Genomic DNA, 12,163 nt, shown 5'->3' with positions numbered 1-12,163 from the left:
GCCTGCCTGAAGAAGAGAGCCTGCCAAGAGAAAAAGCGTCTGCTAAGAGAGGAGCGTCTGTGAGGAGAGGCGCGTCTATCATGTGAGGAGCGCTTGTGAGGAGAGGGGCGTCTACCATGGAGTAGAGCACCTTTCGGAGAGTCGCGCCTGCCAGGTGAGAGGCGCCTGCTGTGAGAAGAACGGCTGGTAGGGCGCAAGAGCGCCTGCTAGGAGAGGACGCCTGCCAAGAGGAGCCCGCTTGCTAGAAGAGGAGCGGCAAACTGGAGAAGAGCGCCCTAACAGGGGAGGCGCCTGGAACTTCTCGGTGAAGGGTTCCTGTCCTGAGAGGCACGTCTCTTGCGATGGGGGAAGCTCAGAGCTCTTGATCGGAAGCGCGATGTCCTTCTTGCGAGGAGGGTCCTTAACCAGAGCGCCCATCAACGTAGAAAGTTGCTCCTGGAAGTCCACAAGGACCCGCTTAGTAGACTTCTGATCTCCTTCGGGCGAAGGGAAACTTCCTGTCAAAAAAAGCGACTCCTCAGGCGAATCGCGCCTGCAAGGAGAAAAGCGCCTGATGGGAGACGAGCACCCAGCTGGCTCCGCGCACCCGGCTGGCGCCGCGCGCCTGGCTGGTGCCGAACGCCTGCTAGGAGAGGCGTGCCTGTGAGGAGAGAAGAGTCTCGCGGCCTGGAGAAGCTGAATTGGAAGAAGCACTTCATCAGGATGCCTTTTCTGTGGCAATCCATGGCAGTCTGGGTCGAGACAACAGAGCCTGCCGAAGGGACGCCTGACCATTGGGGATGCTCTACATCCTCCTTACGGCTGTTGACATTCCTCCTCCCCTGGTCCTGGGAGTTTGGAAGAGGTCTAGGCCTAGGAGCAATGCAGAGCCGGACAGACGGCCCCTCCACTACACTGGGAACACTGCACAAAAACTTCCCACAGCACTCTTACCTTCCATTGCAAGCAACTGCAATTCCATCCTGCGAATCTCGGCTTTCATGCCAGAAATATATAAATCAAACTCAATTCGTTTGTTTGTTTGTATGGTACTTTTACGTTGCATGGAACCAGTGGTTATTCAACAACGGGACCAACCAGCCACTCCGCTGAGGCGCTTTCATCTCGAAGACAAATCCGCAGGTTCAAAGAAGGGAGAAGGGGCTGAAAATGGAGGAGAGGTTGCAACAACTACATTAGGGTTAGGTTCTAAAGCCTCCTCAACTAGCTCGTTAGTACGAGAACTACTGGAGAATTCTAGACGAAGCTTCCTAACTCTGTTCTTCTCTAACTTCCTCAAAGAAGAAGAAAGAGATTTCTTCCCCACTCAAAACCTCACATTCAGTACAATGATTATTAATAGACAATTCATTAATAAGTGATCTATAGAACTACAAAACAAACTTCAACAATGAGGTTCTCTTAAGGATTCTCATGATATCTTCATGTCAAATGTTTCATGTTAAAGACTGTCATTCAGTAACTACATACAGTGCATAATTATGACTGTCTTACAACAGAGTGGTAGTTCCTTAGAAAAAAAAAAATTAAATTACTCTTCTACAGTGCAAGGATCTACCGAATCCTTCGGTAGTCTTACGTCACACATTCATCGCGCATATTCTAAACACAGTACTAGTGTCTGACGCATTAGAGAATCATAAAAAGTAAACAAAAGCGTATGCCAAGCCAACGATCCAATACGTCACCAAAAGACGGTCAAAAGATCCACGGCAAGTGAAAAACGAAATCCAATCAGGAGGAACCAACAACAGATGTTGTAGGAACCGACGACAGAGAAAATCTGATTAGGAAACGGGAATGGTTCCTAATCCCGCCACCCAGCGGCGGGAGGGTAGATCACCTGACCTACCTGTAGCGTGTGCCGCAAAATTTGAAATTCTGTCGGGATGTCGGAGACTATAGCTAAGTATATATCTGCCGGGAAGTTGCATGTACAAAATTACATTTTTAATCAAATTCTTATGCTAATAATAAAATTGTCACCAAATGTGCAATTCAAGAAACAAGCAATATTCATAATGGAAATAAATTCAATTGCTACAACAATAACTCGATCTTCTTTGTAAAAAAAAAAAAAAAAAATAGGCCTCCTGATCACTGGTGATTTCGATATCAGGCGCGATTCCACATGTGGCATTCAACATGCCTGGCCTTAAACTTATGTTGACAGCAACTTTCAACATAGAAACATTCTGACTACAATAAGGCAACATTGTTTCTTCAATTTGTCTTCTACATGCCAGTGTTTCTATTGAATGCCACAAAGGCTATTCCAACTATTTAATAAAATTAAGCCAGTTGTCAACAAGATGTCTACAGAGACGATTGCTACTTCTGTGTATCTGGTGCTATTAAATGGTATGTGTGTGTGTGTGTGTGTGTGTGTGTGTGTGTGTGTATATATATATTTTTATATATTATATATATATATATATATATATATATATATATATAAATTTATATGTAATTGCTCATTTATGTCCTTGGATTTTACAGAGATCCATTAGACTGGACTCGATTTTGGAATCAGTTTGAGTCATTGGTAGGTAATAGAGTAGGATCTTTGATGATGTAACAAAGTACACATATCTACAGTGTTTTAGAGGTCAAGCTTAGAATGTCTTAGCTGGATTTAAGGGAGAACCATCAGATTATGGAGATGCTGTGAAGTCCATTAAAGATAATTTATGGGGATAAAGAAAAACCAGCAGAGTTCTTGTCCGACGCTTTTTTTTTCCATTAACTTGGAATGCCTAAGTACAATAGAAGAGGACAATTTTTAACTTTAGAATTGAATTAGAGAATTTACTTATGCAGATGAATCATGATTCTGAGATTGATGTTCCAAATAGTCAATGGCTAATTCAAGAACTTGTAATTATGAAGTTGCCCAAGGAAGCGGAAGATTTTCTTTTCCATTTGTATAAGACGATGTACTTTAAGTTAGATCAACTTATGTCAGGTCTCCAGAAATTGATAGATTATTTAGGAATGTACCAAAGCTCTCTATCAGTAAATCCTCCACAGCACCCCATACAAAAAATGAGTTCATCGCAATTTAGTAGTTCATCGGCAGTTGGCACTTATTCATCAACAGCTGTTTATAATTGCATTTTTTGTAGTAAAGCCCATAAGCCCTTTGATTGTACTCAGTACACCAGCATTATAGCTAGGAAAGGTTGTCTTAAGCAGTTAGGCAGATGTCAGCGTTGTACAAGAAAACATGATGTTCTGACTGCCAAACAGTTATCGATACTTGTCCAAATTGTAGGCCCTAAAACAACTAAAGTAGGTAGTGCACACTCTCAGTCTAGTCAGTCCCCCCCCCCACCCCCCCCCCCCCCCCCCCCCCCCCCCCCCCCCCCCCCCCCCTCCCCCCCCCCCCCCCCCCCCCATCCCCCCCCCCCCCCCCCCCCCCCAGTTTGAAATTAAACCTGAGAAGTCAGTTGTTGATGTGAATGCAAATTCCCCAAGATTAAAGGGTGACCCTGCAGCCACGACCCAAGTTATGTCGGTAGTTGAAGGTTGTAATAACATAAATTATAGTGTAGACCTAGCAACAGCAACAGTTAACAGTAAAATCTGATTCTGGAAATTTACTGAAAGTGAGATCATTCTTTGATAATGGATCACAAAGGTCATTTATTCAGAGATTTGGCCAATAAGCTTGGCTTGAGAAATGTAGCCAATTTTGAAATGAGACTTGCTAGCTTCAGTGAAGAAGGTCAGTCAACTAATTATGAAATTGTTAGACCTGTTGTCTCATTAGGCAACAGGAAGAAGAGCATCTCAATGGCTGTTGTTGATAAAATGCCTATTACTATTGTCATCCCAGGACTACAGAGGCAGAGGGACAGCAGCAACCTCCAGCATGCCAAGACCCTGGCGCAGGCCCTGATCAAGGGGTTTCATAAGAGGTTTGGTCACATGTATAAGGACAAGGAGGTTCTTGTGGCCACTGCCATCCATCCCCACTACACACCTGCTGTCCTCAGGAAGAGTTCCTGACACTGTAAGGGCCATCAAGGCCAGGCTCATCAGTGAGCATAACAATAATGCCAAAAATGTTGCAGAACAGCCTAGTCCCACTGCACCCAGACACAGTGAACACCCCCATGCCCAGCTCTGCCGCTGTGGAATGCATCTTCTCTACTGCCGGAGACATAATAAGGCCCAAGAGGTCCTTTTCGACTGCCAATAACTTCGAGGAGCTTGTGTTCATGAGGGGGGGAACATGGACCTCTTGGGACCCACCCAGCCCAGGGGCCGGATGTTAGAAAAATCTTAAGCAAGTTAGTAGGATGGAGGGGAATCATTTTGGAGCACTGGCTGCAGATATACAAGGTGGCTGGCAAAACATGAATACTATATTGTGACAAAGTGTTGAAAGTGTGTGTGGTGAATACAAAGTGTGGTGCTACAAAGTGTGATGAAAGTGTGTGTGGTGAATACAAAGTGTCGTGATTGCAAAATGTGATGAAATACAATGTGCTGATTCGGTGTGGTGAATACAAGTTTTGGTGAATACAAATTTTGTGTCGTGATTGTGTGATGAAAACAAAAGTGGTGAATACAAAGTGTGGTGAATAAACTCCTCACCACTACAGTAGCCTACACTCTTTACACCTTTCGCTCTCTCTCTCCAAATTAATTATTGAAATTAAATCCATTAACAACTGTGAATGTGATTATTTTAATCACGTAATTGTTGTCTAATTGAATTCTTGGATTTCTTGCATCACAAAATTTGAAAAAATTAAAATTTCATCTAATCATCTTGCCTTAGTACTAATTTAATTTTGGGACTTCTCATTTTTCAGTGAGAGAGAGAGAGAGAGAGAGAGAGAGAGAGAGAGAGAGAGAGAGAGAGAGAGAGAGAGAGAGAGAGAGAGAGAGAGAGAGAGAGAGAGAGACTATGATTATGATACAGTGACAAAAATAAAATTAATCAACTAACTAAACTAAGTAACTAATAAGTATATATAACATAAAAATAGATGAGGCTGAGTTTTAATTTTAGTTGAATAATCCAAATAATATCAAAGACAAATTAAATTAATATTATTAAAACAAATAAAATAAAAAAATCAATTGAATATGAAATAAATATTTTATAGTATTTTCTATCATATCATATATATATATATGATGTTTTCATATAAATTAGATTAATTAGTTAAGATTACTGTATCCGGCAGCGATGCAATGGCGCCAAAAACAAAAGACGCAACTTCTTGGGGGGGGTGGGGGGTGTGGGGGGTGGGGGGTGGGGGGACGACGACGACGACGAATTGACGCCGCCGCAACGACACACCCCCCCCCCCCAAAGCAATGAGGATTGACGTTGACGCAATGCTCATAAAGGGGTGACGTGCCCAGCTCTGATCATTGGTATTACAAAAAATTAAAAACTATAAGTAAGAATTACATGACAAGTTGTTTTTGCATTTTTCAATTAATCTGCAGACTTTATTTAACCCCTGGTAATACATCATCTTACATATATCACATCACAGCAATCATCAAATCTCATTGGTCACACCATGTTCATTCTTCTCATCATCAGTTAATAGTCGCAGAGAATGGTAGGCTGCCTTCCATTAAATTCTTCCCGCTCAACCCTGTGTATTCTCGGGTTTAAGGGTATCGGCGGGGGTGTGCGGGGTCATTTTCGACCATATTGGCTAAATTGTGTTTTTCACTGTATCTCAAAGCTAATGGTATACTGCACTGCCAGACATAAAATAGCGCCAATTTGATGCATTTTACTAAGTAAAAAATGACAATTTGTCGAAAATTGCATTTTTCCTAACTATACAAACCTGAGGTCCTTTAACAATAGGAAGTAGCTAGCGGCAGCTGGAACGGTCGTAAGCTTCGAACAAGGGGAGAACGGTAGTTAACTGCTTGTCCGATCGTCGCGCGCCGCGCGACTGGAGGTAAACAAACTCACTTTTGCTTTTGGCCCATTGCAAAATACGCAGAGTGAGGGTGGGGGCATGAGGAGGGACTGTATGTTAAAGGACCTCAGGTTGTATAGTTAGGAAAAATGCAATTTTCGACAAATTGGTCATTTGTTCCGATACGTAATACAAACCTATCGGTCCTTTAACAATAGGAAGACTCACTTCTTGGTGGGAGGAATCTGAGTCTTTTGATGAACAGACTGGTGTTCGTCCATCCCTGGAATGCCTCCCTGGTCGTAAGAGCGAGGGAGGGATCCAAGCCTCTGTCCGATTGATCGGGGTGTGCACCGCAGGATCAATGGTCAGACCTCTGGGCCGAGTACTAAGAGAGAGGCAGCGTATCTCTTCGTACCAGCAAGCAAGAAACTTGTTCCTGTTTGCAAGAGGCAACATAAAGTATGGGTTGTCTCAAGCTGGCATCCACTTCCTCCCCCTTGTTGGAAGTGGTGGATATACGCTCCTATCCCCTAGTGAAAGGGATAGGATGGGGCTCTGTTGAGTAGCTCACCTGCATCTTGTCCTTATCCAGCAGGGTGACGACCGTGTCCCTCTAACCACAGGTAGAGGGAAGAAAAAGATGGGAAGAGGAGCCAGTCACACTCTCATTCACCATCCATTCTTACGGTCACACCAGGACTCGATGCTGTTCAGCCTGCGAGGGTCTGGGTTCGCTACACAACGTGTTGAGCAGCCACCACGGGTCCCAAGGAAAAAGATCCAAGGACCTGTGGGCAATATCCCGAAGGTAGAAGGAAGGGCATGTGGTCTGGTTGGACCAGACCCTGCCTTCAGTACCTGCGCCAAGGAGAAGTTCTTGTGGACAAGGCAGCATCTCCTTCGCATCGAAGGCGGTGAAAGTCCATTAGGGAGGAGGGATTTGTGAACGACTCGAACCAATCGTCAGGGACCGAAGGGTTTCTGAGTCTTCGCTACGAAGTTCGGTACGAAAATCGAGCGTCACGGATCCCCATCCCCTGGGTGCCTGACTTCGCAGGAGAAGTCATGCAGTTCCTCAGAGGAAAAGAAGGAAATAGTCGCATGACCTATCCCTCTTCTCTACTTCGGTGAAGTCCAGTACCCATACTGGTCTGTCCGTTAGCAACGAAGTCTCTCGCATCCTCCTATCCCCATGCAGCGAAAGTTCTCGGTAGTGGATAGGACACCGACACTCCATGGTGGGTGTCAATGGTATGGGTACTGTGACAAGCTATTAAAACGAAGTAATGGTTGCTGTGTAACAACGAACTAAGTCAACAGCGTAATTCGTAACTGACTCGGGCGCTCTGACAGCTGCCGACTGACTGCGTTCGGTAGGAGGCAAGTTGTCAAAGCATCCGAGTAAGTCACGTGACCTTCGCCTTTAAAGGGTTATGCCGAGAGACCAAACAATGATGTATTTGTTTGTCACCAATGCCGGACAGCGAGGTGATGATTCTCTTAAGGCATGTACCCAACAGGCGAAAGTCAATTGCCTTCTAGAGACCGAGGTCCCTGAAGGTAAACATCTCATGTTTGTTGAATCTCAGCTAAGGAGAAACAACACTATGTACCGTTGAAGACGAAGGTAGATATTGAATGCAACCTACGTCTTCACATATAATCGAGAGAAGGATCTCAGATTCATAACCTGTGCTTACAAATGACTGAAAACGCTACCGCTATTTCATTGCTGTCCCGGTGAGAAGTCGTAGTTGCAATGAAAGCGGGGCGTTCTTCGGTAATGAAAACACAGGTGAAAGCCGCCTGAAGAACTGCTTCTCATGGGCTGAACATTTGGGAGGTAGAGCTGTCAGGTCGGAGAGTAGGCGATGTCTTCTGACATATCTTGTAATTCGGGTTGAACAATGAACAATTGTACACTACGAATACGAGATATTTTGAAGACAAACTCAGATGTCTGCAAAATCATTCGCATTATCGCAGTGCGATGCAGCGGGAGACTTGTACAGACTTCTGTTACCGTGCGGTAAACAGAAAGATGAAAGAGTCCAAGAGATATCTCTGTTGAAAATTCTCGCAATGTCGAAGGCGATGGAATCCAGCGTCACCGCAGTAGATGGTTCCTTCATTATTGCGAGAATCCCCGTTAATCAGAGACTAAGTCCATGATTGTTATGGCAGAGATACGGTTCGGTAGTCAATCAAGCAGGGGAGAGAGACATACATGACCGTGAATCTCGGAGGCCCAGCTGATACTGAGCTGCTATGAGGCAGTTCAATACGCAGTGGGTTGAGCCTGCTGACTCGTCATCCTGAGTTGCCAGGTAATCCATTATTCCACGAAGGAATGCGTTCGGCTAGAACTACCGAGCATAAAAGATATGCTCTGGGCAATTATATTTAGGCGAAACGATTTCGGTAAATATGTTATGTTATTATACAATTAAGTTTGTTCATACTTACCTGGCATATATATATGCTGTATCTGACGTCCGACAGAAATTTCAAAACTCGCGGCACAAACGCAGTGGCGCCAGGTGGTAGTACCCATTCCCGCCGCTGGGAGGCGGATATCAGGAACCATTCCCATTTTCTATTCATATTTTTATTAATGCCTCTGTCTCCTGAGGGGAGGAGGGCGGGCACTTTAATTATATATATCTGCCAGGTAAGTATGAACAAACTTAATTGTATAATAAAACAATAACATTTTGTTCATGCCACTTACCTGACAGATATATATATAGCTGAATCACACCTTCGGATGGTGGGAAAAGACAGAATAGGATTTTTGGGAAACTAACATTTAAGTAGATGATATACATCTTGGTTCCTTACCTGTTTGCAAAGTAGACTGTGATTACTGTCACGTAAGGCTGCTTTTGCTTAATTACAGAGTTGCCAGCCAGGTGGAGACCTGTAGTGCTGGTGCGCTCTGGATGATCTGTCCAACGGGTGCGAGACCTCAGCGTGACAAGATCATCGAGGCCATACAAATGAGGGGCAACGAAGCAACTGACCACCACCTGACCAACTATACACAAACCCCTTAAAAACTAGCTAACGGATGGGAGATCTTCACATAAGACTCACCACAACCTAAAAACACACAACCTAACTTAACCTAACTAAGGAATAGGGAAAGAGCTACTTCCGGACCCCAATACTGTGTCCGCAGAAACGTATGGCCCCAGTGCACTGCAATCGTCATAGATCGTTCTCACATCCCTTAGGTAATGTGAGGCGAAGACGGAGTTTGCTCCTCCCCAAAAGGTACAATCGAGGATGTCCTTGATTGACATGTTCGTTTTGGAAGGCAAGAGAGGTAGCGACGGCTCGTACTTCGTGCGCTTTTACTCGGAAGAGGCTCAAATCGTCTTCTGGAAAGATGAATGAGCCTCCCGAATGGTGTCCCTTAGAGAAAGAAAGCCACTGCATTCTTTGATAAAGGTAACTCTGGCCTCTTCACAGAGCACCAGAGGTTACCTGAGGGACCTCTAACCTCTTTAGTTCTATGCACGTAGAACTTGAGAGCCCTTACCGGGCAAAGGACTCTCTCTGGTTCTTGGCCCACCAGACTTGACATACCTTTGATTTCAAAAGTCTTCGGCCAAGGGTTCGAAGGATTTTTCATTCTTCGCCAAGAAGATGGGTTCAACGAGCAGACAGCATTGTCCCCTTTGAAGCCCATTAACTTGCTAAACGCTTGAATTTCACTAACTCTCTTAGCCGTCGCAAGAGAAGTTAGGAAAAGAGCCTTCCTTGTCAGATTCCGAAGAGACGCTGTCTGAAGCGGTTCGAAAGTGTTTGACATAAGGAATTTCAGGACTACATCCAGATTCCATGAAGGTGGTCTCATTTGCGGAACCTTCGAGGTCTCGAAAGACTTCAAAAGGTCATGAATATCCTTGTTGTCAGACAGGTCTAGGCCTCTGTGCCTAAAAACCGCTGACAACATGCTTTTATATCCCTTGATGGTAGGGACCGCTAATTTCTGCACATTTCTGAGAAATAGCAGAAAATCAGCTATCTGGTTCACAGAGGTCGAGGAAGAGGAAAACTCCTTCCTTTTTACACCATGCCCTGAAGGAAGCCCACTTCGACTGGTAAACAGCTCTTGTGGAAGCACGTCTCGCATGTGCGATTGCTCTCGCAGCTGCCTTCGAAAAACCTCTCGCTCTGGCCAACTTTTCGATAGTCTGAACGCAGTCAGACTCAGAGCGGAGAGGTTTTTGTGAAACCTTTCGAAGTGCGGCTGTTTTGAGTAGATCTTTCCTCCAGGGCAATGTCCTTGGAAAGTCTACAAGGAAAGACATGACCTCTGTAACCATTCTCTTGCTGGCCACATCGGAGCGATCAGGGTTAGCCTTGTCCCTTCCGAGGCCGCAAACTTCCTCATGACTTCCCCCAGAATCTTGAATGGTGGGAAGGCATAAAGGTCCGAGGCCCGTCCAATTCCACAGCAACGCGTCCACACGCGATTGCCTCTGGATCCAGGACCGGGGAGCAGTAAAGAGGAAGTCTCTTGTTCCTTGACGTTGCGAATAAGTCGACCATTGGACGTCCCCACAGCGTCCATAGGTCTCGACAAACGTCCTCGTGCAAGGTCCATTCCGTCGGAAGGACTTGGTCCCGACGACTGAGAAGGTCTGCCCTGACGTTTTGCACACCTGCAATGAATCTCGTCAGGATCGTTACCTCTTTCCTTTTTGCCCACAGCAGAATCTCTCTCGCTAGGGAGTACAACGCCCTGGAGTGTGTACCTCCCTGGTTTTTTAAATAAGCGAGTGCTGTGGTATTGTCCGAGTTTATCTGAACAATCTTGTTCTCCAAACTCTTCTCGAAGAATGCAGGGACAGAAATACTGCTGCCAGTTTCTTTTACATTTATAATGCCAGGCTACCTGTTCCCCTCTCCAGGAGCCTGACACATTCCTTCCCCCCTAGTGTTGCTCCCCATCCTGTGATGGAAGCGTCTGAAAACAACACTAGGTCGGGGCTCAAAAGACTTAGGGACACACACCCTCTTGCAGCTTCTGAGGGTCCAACCACCATCTTAGGTGGTTCTTGATCGAAATCGATATCCTCATACTGCATCGAGATCGTCTTTTGCCTTCCACTCGTCTGCCAAGAAGAATTGGAGAGGCCTGATGTGCAGTCTTCCCAAGGAAACAAAACCTTTCCAGTGAGGAAATGGTCCCCAGCAGACTCATCCATTCCCTCGCCGAGCAAGTCTCCTTCCTTAGAAAGGCTGGAGATCTTTTCTAAGCCTCAGCTGCTGACGTTCCTGGGACGGAAACGCTCGAAAAGCCACTGAATCCATCTGAATCCCCAGATACACGATGGACTGTGTTGGGGTCAGATGCGACTTTTCGAGGTTGACCAGAAGTCCCAGGGACTTCGCTAAGGCTAAAGTGAACTGCAAGTCCTTCAGACACTTCTCTCTCGACGACGCCCTGATCAGCCAGTCGTCGAGGTATAGGGAAACTCTTATTCCCGAAGAGTGTAGCCATCTCGCTACGTTCTTCATCACTACTGTGAACACCCATCGGAGCCGTGGTCAGTCCGAAGCACATCGCTCTGAACTGCCAAACTTTGTTGTTCAAGACAAATCTTAGATATTTTCTGAAAGAGGGTGGATCGGGATGTGGAAGTACGCGTCCTGCAAGTCCAAGGATACCATCCAGTCGCCCGGTCTCAAGGCTCCCAGAACAGAATGAGGCGTCTCCATCGTGAATTTTATCTTTTCCACGAAAAGATTGAGCCTGCTTACATCTAGAACTGACGCCACCCTGACGACTGCTTTGGTACTAGGAAGATTCTGTTGTAGAAACCTGGCGACCGCAGGTCCGCGACTTGTTCCACCGCTCTTTTGTCGATCATCTGTTGAAGGAGATCGAACAAGACTTTCTTCTTTTCTCCTTGGTAGGATGGAGAAAGGTCTCTGGGAGTCGTAGAAAGAGGAGGAAGATCTAAAAATGGGATCTTGTACCCCTGCTCCACGATCTTGAGGGACCAAGAGTCCCGTGTCTCTTCTCTCTCCACGCTCCGCAAAATACTTCAGTCTGGCTCCGACTGGTGTCTGAAGGACATGCTTTTCACTTGGAAGGCTTTTGGTTTCAAAAGAAGCTCTTCCTCGTGAAAAACCCTCTCCCTCGAGGAGCTGCTCTCGAGAGCCCCACGAAAGGGCTTTACTTTCTTCGGCGGACGAACTGCAGCCGAAGATGTTGAAGGTCCGGCCGACCGTCTTGTAGA

This window comes from Macrobrachium nipponense, chromosome 8, assembly GCF_015104395.2.
Source record: "Macrobrachium nipponense isolate FS-2020 chromosome 8, ASM1510439v2, whole genome shotgun sequence".
NCBI classification, from domain to species: Eukaryota; Metazoa; Arthropoda; class Malacostraca; order Decapoda; family Palaemonidae; genus Macrobrachium; species Macrobrachium nipponense.
The sequence above is the reverse complement of the archived record's forward strand: the minus strand, read 5'-3'. Positions refer to the sequence as shown.